The sequence below is a fragment of the Rhagoletis pomonella genome, unplaced genomic scaffold (genome assembly GCF_013731165.1).
Source record: "Rhagoletis pomonella isolate Grant_MI unplaced genomic scaffold, Rhpom_1.0 Rhpom_scaffold_00010, whole genome shotgun sequence".
Classification (NCBI taxonomy): domain Eukaryota; kingdom Metazoa; phylum Arthropoda; class Insecta; order Diptera; family Tephritidae; genus Rhagoletis; species Rhagoletis pomonella.
The window spans coordinates 37,294,603-37,305,533 of NW_023458564.1; positions in this window are offsets into that span (position 1 = coordinate 37,294,603).

The following is a 10,931-nucleotide window of genomic DNA, read 5'->3' on the forward strand; positions in this document are numbered from 1 at the left end:
CTTCATGTGTTTGATTTGTTTCAAATTTTTAGGGTTGATGGATAAATGTAAATAATAAATAAATATTAAATTTGAACTTGATTAATACATTTTTAAAAACTTTACAGTACAAAAACAAAAACAAATCGATTTAATAGTTTTCCAAATATCTCGAGAGCGGGGCGAGGAAAAAATTAAAAAAAAAATCACACATACACACATCAAAATTCTCTATGAAAGAAAAGTTTAAAATTAATAAATTTTACACATACAAATATTTGATAAAAAAATTAGTTTTTGAAAATATGCCATCTCAAAAAAAAAATTAAAACAATGGTAGCTCTGAGTGTTGCGCAATATTTAAGTATAATTTGAGTTATGTTTTTTTTTTACACGAAGTTGGCTAAAATGAGAACATTACAAATTTAGAACTTTTTGATTTTTTTTTAGTATTTTTTTGAGTATGTAGTTATGTAAAAAATTGTTTCGGGTGATAATAAAGATTCAGACATCCAGTTCTGTTTAAAGTGTTTTATTTAAAATTAAAAAACCGAGTTCTAGATGGGTCACCCTATATCAAGATACATATTGAACTATTTTAACAACCGTTTTATAAATCGAGCGATAAATGATTGAATTCAATTATTTTTTTACTTAAGGATCTCCTACATGAGTATAAAGCTGTTCTTCTTCGAAATAAATTTCCTTACCAGATTTAGATCAGAAAACTTTGCTTTGCCCATGAGACCTTGGTGGAATCAATTCAGCTGCCGTGGAAATACCTAAATGGTTTGTATCTTGTTGTAAAGATCAGAAGTTCCACTTTGTCCGAATAGATGCAGACATAACTTATCTCCGTACGTGATGGCTGCAGCTTTGTGTCCACAAAGACATAAAGTAAGGTTACATACTTCATGTAGACTTTATTTCGCAATAAAATTTAACTGACGAATTGGACAAAAAAATCATGTACTTTGCAATCAGAAATATATATATGTATGTGGTCCAAAAACAGTAAAATCGGAATTGTAATGCTCTCACCTCCTAGGATGGTTCTATATCGAAAAAAGTATGCCCCTATTTTTTATTTTGAAATCAGAAAATATTTAGAGGTCGCCCAAAGCGCTCAAAGTTTTTCATGTATTTTTATATGGCAAAAAACAATTTTTCGTAGAAATGGTATATAGTTCTTGAAAATCAATATTTTTCGATTGCGAAACTCTGGTTCTCTTCAGGAGACTTTCAATAATAATACCTCATAGTTTATTTAACCATTTTTAATACTACCGATTTTTTTATTGTTCCCCCCCCCCTATTCCATTTTCATGGTTTTGGTGGGTTTTTGGCGGACATATAAATTATAGTTGCGCTGAAAAAATTGTTAACTAAACAATTCGGTTTTATTACTGGGAATCTCTTTCAGATAAACAGAGTTTTCCGATAGAAAAATATTCATTTTTAAGAATTCTATACCATTTCTTCGAAAAGTTGTTTTTTTTCCCCATATTAAATACATGAAAGACCTTGGGTGCTTTGAGCGACCTCTAAATATTTTTTGATTTCAAAATAAAAAAATAGGGGACTATTTTTTCGGTATAGAACAATAACTGGGGGTGAGAGCATAAAAATTCCGACTTTACTTTTTCACATGCATTTTTGGACCACCCGAATGTACATATGTAGATAGTATATGTAGATAGTGTCTGAGGTCCGTTTGACTCACCTCACACGTACACCCTAAAAATTTCGAGTAAATTACGAAAATTGTGAATTTTCGCCACCTTTACGCAAACTTCCGAAATTGTGAGGGTGTACGACTCAAACGGACCTCAGATTCGGATTCATCGGGTCAAAATAAATGTCGGTAGGTTGGTCGGGTTAAAAACACACATAACACTTCTTTTTGTGTGTCGGTGTAGTTATGAAAAGATTTCGTATAGATATTATAAATAAGTTGTTCAAAAATTTGAAAAGCTTTTTATTTTGAGTTTTTAAACATTTGTTAAAAAGATAAACACTGAAAATTTCACAACGCTAAAATCAGTTTGTTTTTTGTAACGCAATTTCGACAACGTATGACGAAAATACGTTCCAAATACTAACTGCCGGTTTCACGAAACCAATTTAAGTGAAAAGTTATTTTTTTCTGTCAGTTTAAAATTCAGTATTAAATTGAATTAAAAAAAAGATTTCTCACTTAAATTGCTTTCGTGAAACTGGCTATAAATAGATCACAAATTATATATAAATTTGTGTTAATATTTTGTGATCTTTTATAGAGGTCCATCATAGGTGAAAGTTAACTGAATTTGAATTTCCATCGTCATCATAATAGATTTTATATGTGGCTGTTGAGTTAGTCACATCTCTTTGAATGTATTGCACTTGAATTTTAACTAACAATGCATAGTTAGTTACATGTATAAATGCGCATGCCAACATGCGTTTGCTCTAATTCTTCAATGAGTTTGGTGCAACCAATAAAATTTGTGAAACATTTTTTTCTGACATACTTACAGCACGGTACGAGAGATTACCTTCGGTAGCTGCATTTGGAAATGTTGTGTGCCTTTGAAGCTCATTTGATAAAAAAATATTTTTATTTGTCGAAAATTCTCAGACGAATCTCTGTTTTCAATTTAATGACTCTCATAAAAATTTCGAACTTAACAGCGCATGACTGCTGCGCATAGAATGAGTTTTCGACTACTCTCTTGTACGCGTTAGTTGTGAGTAGTTTGCTATAAAACTATATTGCCATAAAAATGTAGAAGAAAATTATAAATTCGAAGTTTTTACTTCCATTTTTTTTGTGTTCATCGTTAAACTTAAAAAAATCGTAAGTCAAATAATCTGAATAAGCGTTCGCCGTCGGCAACGGTCACAGGAATAATGCTTTCATCATCAATTCGTGTAACTTGTTTAAATGCTGTAACAAAGAAAAATGTTAGGTGTCTAGAATCGCTTCGCTAATAGGTTTTAAATGTCTAATTTCTTAGCTAAACCGATAGAAACGCCCAGATTTAAGCCCCCCGCAGAATAATACTGCTTGCTTTTTCAGGGGTTCTTTAAGTTAATGTTGATATAAGTTTTTTGGCGGCCGCTGTGGTGTAGTGGTTAGCAGTGCGCACTTCCAAGCCCTGGTCAAAGCAACATCACAAAACAAAAATATAGAAAAAAGTTTTTTTCTTAATAGCGGTCGCCCCTCGGCAGGCAATGGCAAATCTCTGAGGGTATTTTTGCCATGAAAAACAGTTTCTCATAAAAATACAATCGCCGTTCATAGTCGGCGTAAAACTGTGGTCCCTCCTTTTTGTGTGACAACATCAAGGCGCACGCCACAAATCGGGGGAGAAGATCGGGCAATTATTATTACTAGTGTTCGCCCAGCGGTTGAAATTCAACCGATAAAATTAAGGATAGTTTATGTAAGTTGAATGAGCTAAAATAACATTAGTTGGAATGGGTTAAGTGGAGGGGAGTTTAGCTTAGTACTTGGTATAACATAACATAACCATAACATAAGAATAAATAACATAACATATGAAGCATAACACACCACAATATAACATCGCACACTCTTCAGTTGTATTTCCTTTTTATCCCTTTTTTCACCTCTATCTAAATCTTATTTATTTTGGTTAATTTTATGCCAAATGATGTTGCCTTTGATGCCACATCAAGTGATATCATGTCATGTGGTGAAATTGGGTGTGGTGAGCTGAGGTGTGGTGGAATTGGGTGTAGGAGTTACGGTGTGGTGAATTTAGGTGTGGTGGATTCAGGTGTGGTGAGTTAAGTTATGGTGAGAAAGTTGAGGTGTGGTGAATTAAGGTGTGGTGAATTTTGGTGTGGTGAGTTGAGGTGAGTTAAGGTGTGGTGAGAAAGTTGAGGTGTGGTGAATTAAGGGTGGTGGATTTAGGTGTGGTGGATTTAGGTGCGGGGGTTAAGGTGTGGCGGGTTGAGGTGTGGTGAATTTAGGTGTGGGGAGTTAAAGTGTGGTGAATTAATGTGTGGTGAGCTCAGGTGGAGTAAGTTTTTAAGTTAAGATGAGTTAAAGTTAAGGGGTTATGATTTTTATCCTTATCTTCATCTTCATCTTCATCTTCATCTTCATCTTCATCTTCATCTTCATCTTCATCTTCATCTTCATCTTCATATCCACCTTCGTTTGTATTTAGGTTTCTTTACTTTTATTCTAATCTTTGCCTTTATCCCTTTCTTCTTCTACATATTCAACTTTACCTACTTCCTTGCATGAATCTTAATCTTCGTAAATCTGATTTCTAAACTGCTGCTTAGCAGATTTCTTTAATTCAGTATCAATATTAAAGCAATGTCATTGATGCCACATAAAGTGATATCATGTCATGTGGGGAAATTGGGTGTGGTGGTTTGCGATGTGGTGGAATTGGGGGTGGGAGTTACGGCGCTGTGAATTCAGGTGTGGTGGGCTTAAGAGGTGCGGTGAGTTTAGGTGTGGTGAATTTAGGGGTGGGGAGTTAAGATGTGGTGAGTTGAGGTGTGGTGAGTTAAGGTGTGGTGAGAAAGTTGAGGTGTGGTGAATTACGGTGTGGTGGATTTAGGTGTGGGGGGTTAACGTGTGGTGAGTTGAGGTGTGGTGAATTAAGGTGTGGTGAATTTAGGTGTGTGGAGTTAAGGTGTGGTGAGTTGAGGTGTGGTGAGTTAAGGTGTGGTGAGAGAGTTGAAGTGTGGTGAATTACGGTGTGGGGGTTAAGTTGTGGTGTGTTTCATCTTCATCTTCGTCTTCATCTTCATCTTCATCTTCATCTTCATCTTCATCTTCATCTTCATCTTCATCTTCATCTTCATCTTTATCTTTTCCTTTATCCTGATCTAAATATGTCCATTCTTTTCTTCATTTACATATTCACCCCCACCATTGTTATTAGGTTAGGTATTTAAATTTTCCTTCCTCTTTGTCTTTATATTTAGGTTTCTTTTCTTTTATTTTAATTTCTGTATTTATCCCTTTCTTCTTCTCCATACTCAAAATTATCTTCATCCTTGTTTGAGGCTAATCTATTCATGTACATACATACATACATCTTATTCCTAAACTGCTGCTTACCACGTTTCTTTAATTCACTATCAATATTAAAGCATACATTTAGGAGGCATTTCCGCCCCAACCATGTACATGTATGGCATTGGTATTGGTGTGACTTTTGAATTGATTTTTTCGCTCTATTTTAAACTAATTTGAAATTTTAAAAATTGCCTGCACATCAGCATCAAAATACCTTTCTAATGATATATAATTGTTTATACCTTAGAAGTACAGTTTAGCCGTAAAAGGGGTGTAAAGGAAACATGATTGCCTATTTATATAATGATTATTATAAGTTTCCTAAAAGCATCAACTCGTTTAGTCATATTTGCAATAGGGAGCTTGGACTGGGGCCCAGAATTTGAATCCACTAATTTTAAATTTTTGAAAATTGTGCTTTCTTTCTCCTTTTTGATTTCTCAAACATTAAGATCTTAAAGCTCTTAGCTCTTTAAAATTTTGTAGACACGATAAAAAGGCACGCCGCGAGCCTTTATCTTTCGAATCGAAATAAAAAATTAAGACGTTCTGGAACATTATTTTCTTCTGCAGAAATAATCGACATGATGTCCATTTCATAAAATGAACCTTGGTTCTTCTGTTTCAAAGTGCTGTTGTACAGTGTAATAATTTGGGGAAAACTTTTTGAGTCAAATAGAAAAAAAAATAAAAAAAATAAATAAAATCTAGCGACTCCGTGCATGTGTTAATACGCTTCATATCTGATCTTGTTTCAATGGTCAGATTCGATATTAATATAGCGATATCTTAAGATCAGCAAGATGAGTTGCATATAAAATTTGTTCTTCATGTTTATGCTAGTGCTCCATAATTTTCACCCGCTTGTGTCTGAAATCGTACTAATCGTAGAAAATTGTTTTTCTTCTTTCAATTCATGGGAGGATAGTGTATCGTCTTATTTACGGAATATCCATTTTTCATATTGAAGAAAAACACAAAATTCCTCTTTCATTTTAATAATGTTATTTCATGACTTATCATATTTGCATTTTCCAATGTTTGATTCCTTGTTTTCGGTATAATTCATTGCCCGGGCCCCTGACGTTTAGTTAAGCCTGGGACAGTTGAACCGCCTTACTTTCGTCGCGATGGACTTTTATGCCACGCACTCATCACTCGCTGCCATTACTAACTTGATCTAATGAGATTATGTGAGACAGGATCACCTGAGAACCCTAACTAATAAATTTCTTTCATGTCAGCCTTGGAATATGCAAATTAGTTTAACCCAGGTTCGGACCGCAGCATTCTCTTCAATTCTCTTGATTTGTGGCGCCAACGAAGGGAAGTTTTTTATTATTTTCATGCATTACGGCTGCCACTTCTACACTCATGTTAGATCTGTCCGTAGTGCTGGTAATTTTATCCTTGTCCCTTATTCTACAAGTTTTTTCTCCCCTTTTTAAAAAGACCTAAGGAATGACAAGGTCTAATTTACCGGTAAATTGAACTTTTTTTAGTTAAATTACGATTGCATATTTGTTATGCTATATCAACAAAAAGAAAAGTAATAATAATACATATCTCTCTCTTAACCAAATGCAGTTCACATTTACTCTCCCAAACAAGTACTCTCAAAAATCAGAAATAGATGAGTCAACAGAATGAGTGCCATCCAATTGTTTCTCTCAAACAAAGTGCCAAAGAGAAAAACTTAACGAAACTCCAAAACCAACCACAGAAACGAGTACACAACAAGGAACCAAATACGGAAACGATGACAGGACACGGTCCAACTTAACTCTCTACTAAATACTAGTAATTCGTAAGCTGAGAATATCAGTTGGAAATTTGTAAACGGCGGATGTTGATGTGCGCACTTTTTTCTATTTGCTAACACTTTTGGAAAATACGTAAAAATAAAAATGTTTATTTACATGAAATTGTTGATTGCAAACAAATTATTCTCCATTTGTGTACGTATGTATGTATGTAGGTATGTATGTACGAGTAATTTAGTGTGATTTGCTTTGCACTTGTATGCCGAATACTAAGCGCTATTCAACGCGTTGGCTACAAATAGTCCCCATGAGTCGCATTAACACATCTGTATTGACTTTTCGTTCGCTATGTGTTTGGTTAGATGGATGGTTTGTTGATTTTTGCTTAACTGCTGGATAATAGCACACAAAGGACAATATCGGATATGGAGATTAGAGTGCCAGTGCTTCAATTGCTGACCAAAGTTGTATGTTGTTTTTTTCTTTTGCTTTGGAATTCATTATTATTAAGTTTGGATGGTACATAGACAATTTGTTAGATTTACATATAAATAATATGAACACTTTAAGCTAAATGTGCATTAGGCTGGGTCGATTTTGTATGGGGGAAAATAAAAGTCATTTGACCGCATTGTAATAGTAATATTATGATGTCTTAGGTCTAAGCCAATTATTATTCGCCAAGAAATTATTAATTTAAAACTTATCTTTAGCCCGCGCAATTGAATCAAAGTGGATAAATGTTGAAAATGAAACTTTGGATTGAAATATCTATGGAATGCGTTATTGTTATGAACAGAGCGATATATCAAATTATGGGCTATTAAATTTAGTACCTCACGTTCATTTATCATTTTTCAATAAGTCTATCCGTTTTTACGATATTAAGATAAAACTTACAAAAACTATAATTTTCCCTTATGATTTTTCAATTCTTCATTACTTCAGCAAACAAGTGAAAAATACAAAAAAGTGAGACGAGATTTATTTCAAACGTTTTAATATTTTCGGATGTTTATATAATATTAAAATGACTATGGATTTGGTCTCGCCGATTTGGTCAGTTTTCAAGATCGTGGTGAATGAATGTATTGTCAAAGAATAGGAATCGTTTGACAAGTTAATAGTAGTTTCAAGCATATAAGTATTTGCATACATTAACATAATACAATTAGGGTGAGAAACGCCCACTTTAAGTCTATTTATGCAGTATTGAAAATTAGTGCGGAATGGTTTCATTAGTCACCAGAGAAGCCGATTTTTCGCGATTTCTAAATTTGCCGCTGTATGAAAGTAAGGGACGTGCAATAAGTATTTAGATATACATAAATATTTTAGTTAATTCCATTATGTGAAAAAGTGTCTGTAGGTAAACGCAATAGTCTTTAACATATCCTGGGAAATCCTTTTGAGGACTCTCCAATTGGAAGATATTGCTTTGCATTCAGCTTTAACGAAAAAAGTCACTCGCTGGCACAGTTTTCTGAAATCCGGTTCTTTTATTTAAAGGTTATTTATACAATTGAAGAGAATTTTTTTTTAGAAAAAAACTGGAAATCCACTTAAGTTTTTCGATATAACTTTGGTAAATGTTACTCGATCGGTACGTAATAATTAACAAATTGAATGCGAGACTTACTGTTACTGATTTATGATAATAATATGATGAAAATCGTTCAGATTATAAAATAATTATTTTGTAATTTTGCTATATTTGCAATTTTTAAATTGTATGCATAAACATAAGTAAACTAATTAGTGTTTCTAGAAGTTGCGCCTGTTCAGTGTTTCCATACTCATTTGCACAAACAAAATTTTTCCACGATGATGGAAAATAATGGCTATTCTATTAGAGCTACCGAAATTGTTCCTAAATTTGCAAAAATTCGCAAACTATAGCCAATATTAAAAAGAGATTAGAATATTTGGAACTAGCGATCTAAATTTGACTTTTTGCAATTACCAAGAGAACAATTTTTAATTTTCTTGAAAATAAATAAGTTTGAGATTAACGGCAAGCTAAAGTGCTGCGAGAAATGACATTCGACTTTATCTTTTGCGTTAACGGATTCATTATCTAATAATATGCACAACCCTTTTTACTGGACCCAGAATTTTTAACAAGAATTGGTCTTATTCGACTGGTGTGCTGTGGTCACTTGGGGGTCGATGCGCGGGCTCTCACAATTAAAATAAAATACTAATATTTTGCAGGCTTGTTGTTGACTTCATGATACGATATATTTTCACTATTACCAAGGGATTTGAGAAAAATTAGATTTTCGACCCGCCCTAATGTGCATATTTCATTGTTTAGTAGTATAAAATGAGGTACATTTTTTTTTGCCATTTGATTGCTTTCCAGAGACGAAATATCCACAGTTAAAATGGGAAAAGGGAAATGCATCGATCTTACTTTGTATAGTTATTTTGGACGACCGACTAGATCCACTGAAAACGAGGCGCTCTCCCACGACGGACTTCCCTAAAGCTGCCTACAGTTAGTGCCCTGCGTGCTTGCGAATAAGCGAAACCCCAAATGAAATATATATATTTTTTTCCATAAGCGTATAGCCAAATGTTTGAACAAAATTCAACCTCTCTGACAAAATGAACTTGTTCCTGAATTTCAATTTATCGTAGTAATGGCCAATGATCTGACAGTTATTCGAAAAATTGCAATTTGAAAAAAAACCAGTTTCACATTTTGAAATCAAGAAAAAACCGGAGAAACCGGTTTTAGTTTTGAGTTTTGCTCTTGCCGCCGTAGCCGAGTACTTAGAGGTGGCTAATGCCGCTCGGTAAGTGCGTGATTCAATTTATGGTCCCTGCAACATCAAAAAAGTTTTCTTTCAAATAGTGGTCGCCCTCGGCAGACAATGGCAAGCCTTTTCGGAGGTGGAGTAAAAGTGTAGATCTCGCCACTTGTGTCACAGCATCAAGAATGAGAACACGAATTGGAAGAAAAGCTCGGCAAAACACGTTGAAAACGTTTAAGCACCAAACATTCATTTATTGGAATAGTTTATGATCCGGTTATCCTGTTATGACCCTGTTCATCTTCGAACAGCCTAGGATATAATTTTAAAACTATTTAGGGGTTTCCCTTAAACTAGATAAAGCCTTGAAAGCTTTGAACAATTTAAGGATTTGTATGAAATTAAAAAAACCGCCTATAGATATAAAAAAAAGAAAAAATCCCCTACTAAATATCAAACCGAATTCTTACTACGGCAGCTGCTTGGAGAACGAGGAGTTGGAACCACCCCAGAACTTTCTCTAAAACTGTCCATATTTTGCAAGACTGCTTTCCTAAAACCTGGTATAGAATATTTTAACAACCTCCAGAGGAGCTTTTCGAGATCGGCCTCTCTTGCCTGCTAAAACTCGTTCTTAGCCCATAGAGTTTTCCGCTATAATTTAACAGCTCATAAAGGAAAGAGTAAATTTTTTAATTAAACTATGCGACAGCGTTTGACAGATTTTCGCTTTTATTGTAACTGCATGCATCCATGCGAAGGATTGCTCCCTCTTTAATATTGCATGTGTACACACATATACTTGTCTGTTCTTACACATACATTTATGCAAACTATTGGCTGAGCACAATAAAACATTCCAGATAAAGAACTTTTCAAAAAGTTTCCATTTCAATCGTGCAGCCTTTGTTTTTTTCGCTTTTTTTTGCAGCTAAATAGAAAGTCTTTTGTAATCCTCGTATACTCATCATTAAGCACCTTGTAATCATCTTAACCATCATCATCTTGTCTACGTTTTCTCCTTCAATTCCAACAATTATTGTTATCCCGTTCTCAAAAGTGTTCACACACACACACCACTCTTTGTTGTAAGAGTTTTCCTTTGTTCTTCCGCTCGTTGATTTGTTTGTTCCGCTGTTGCTCAAGTGCAGTTGCAACGTATTTTAGCGCCCTTTCTCTGCGAGTTTCTTTTGTTTCAACTTGCAACTGGCTACATGGTTGCAGCCATCAAATGGCGTCTGAAAAGCAACGTGTGTGCATATATACTTGTACATAGAGAGCTTGCATGCGCTTCAGATGAATAAGCTTCCATTGTTTTTTTTTGTGCTTTTTCAAATTTAGCTCTTGCTTTTCCCACTTTTCATGCTGTAAGTTCAGCTG